Source organism: Pavona decussata, unplaced genomic scaffold, assembly GCF_977016875.1.
Source record: "Pavona decussata unplaced genomic scaffold, jaPavDecu1.1 SCAFFOLD_53, whole genome shotgun sequence".
Classification (NCBI taxonomy): domain Eukaryota; kingdom Metazoa; phylum Cnidaria; class Anthozoa; order Scleractinia; family Agariciidae; genus Pavona; species Pavona decussata.
Window position 1 is genome coordinate 5,697,501 of NW_028145475.1, and position 1,704 is coordinate 5,699,204.

Below are 1,704 nucleotides of genomic sequence, written 5' to 3' on the forward strand. Positions count from 1 at the left end.
ATGTCAGAGCTTATGCAGCACTAAAAACCCTTCCCTCTTCAGAAGAAGTTCCCCTCAAGACTTAATTTCTTTTTCGGAAAACAAGTGTGAAACTGAACTTAAGGAAAAGGCCAGGGGCGGATCCAGGGGAGGTGAAATGGGTGAATTTTCACCCCCCTTTTTTTGAGCCCCCTTCCTTTTTTTTTCCTTATCCGTCAAATATTGAAATAATATTTGATTTCTCTAATTGAGGTGGAGAATGTGCATTAGCGATGACTGGTTCTACCAATCAATTTATTCATTTTGAGCCTGTTGAAATGGGGTTGACAGACCTACACGACTCCCGCTGTGTGCCCATTGTGTTGATAAAAGCCTTTATAATTTTGCTTTAATAAGCATGTCTTTAAGCGATATCCCTTTTCTATAATAGATAAAGGGAGGTTCCTTGTATATCTCTCTTAGTAGCGGCTGGTTACACGGAATGCCCGTAGGGCATGACGTGTCTAGGTTTCGGTCGGGTATCTTTTTCTTCATCGGTGTCGCAAATGTGCACATTAATTTATGCATTAAACTCTGTCCTCCCCTAGTAAGGATATTTTGTTCTGATTGTCTTCAACAGAAGCGGCCCAATCAAAATCTATTTTTCAGGCACATATCACGAGAGAGGGGACCCACTCATCACTTCTGTGTGACGTCAAATCATCATTTGATTTATTCATTAAAACTAGATTAAATTCTTCCCTCTCCCAGAAGGGATCTATTGTTTTGATTGTCTTGAACAAAAGCGGCCCTGATCAAACTCCATCATCCGCGCGTATATCACGAGGGAGGGGACCCACTTATCTCTACTTGTGTGACGTCAAAGCAAATCATCATTTGGAAAAGTTGTTTTCGTTACGACTCCGGATCTGCCGTTTTCAGAAAGAAAACAAACGATTTTCGAGCGGTAAATCAAAATAATAACAGTTCTAGGTAGTACTCGAAAGTTGAAACGGTGGAAATTGGGAGAGTTCACAGCGAAGAAACTACACTTTTACCAACAGATCGAATAATTCAAAGCCAAGGAAGCTAGACCAGTTCAGCGGGGTCATGACGTTATTGCAGAGTTATTCCCGGTATGATTCACAGTAACACAACTAAAAATCACGCAGTCTCTCTGAATAAAACCATTCAATTATTTCAATTGCGAAGGGAGGATACAGTTGACTATAAAAATAAGCGTAAAACCGTATCTCTAAATTTATTCTTATTACAAGGGAGGATAGTTTTTAAATATCTGCGAAACATATCATGGGGAATAAATGGGGCTACATTAGGCATTTCGTGTAATGCCGATTAAAGGCATCTTGTTTTGTATTAAATGCCATTCAGTGTCCATTAGAATATTTTTCAAACATGGCAGTGATGGTTGAAATTGTGTCACGAAGGGTAGAATTTTCTTGTGCACTTTCTGTTTTTGTGTAAGAGCGTTCTTCCTTTCTGCGAAGTTAACTTCGGAGAGGATTTTGTCCACCAGGTTACTAGGATAAGCTCTCGATACCAGGCGTGTTTTAAAGTTTTTAATGTTTTCGTCAAACACTACTTTAGAAGCGTTTGTCCTCAGAAGTGCCTGCTGGGTGGCAGCTGTTGTAGTTTGTGTACTGAAATGTTTTAGTAGGTTTGTAATGTGTGCGCACGTCGAGAATCGATTCTTTCTCGAATCTCTGTCCCTTATAGACTTTTGTA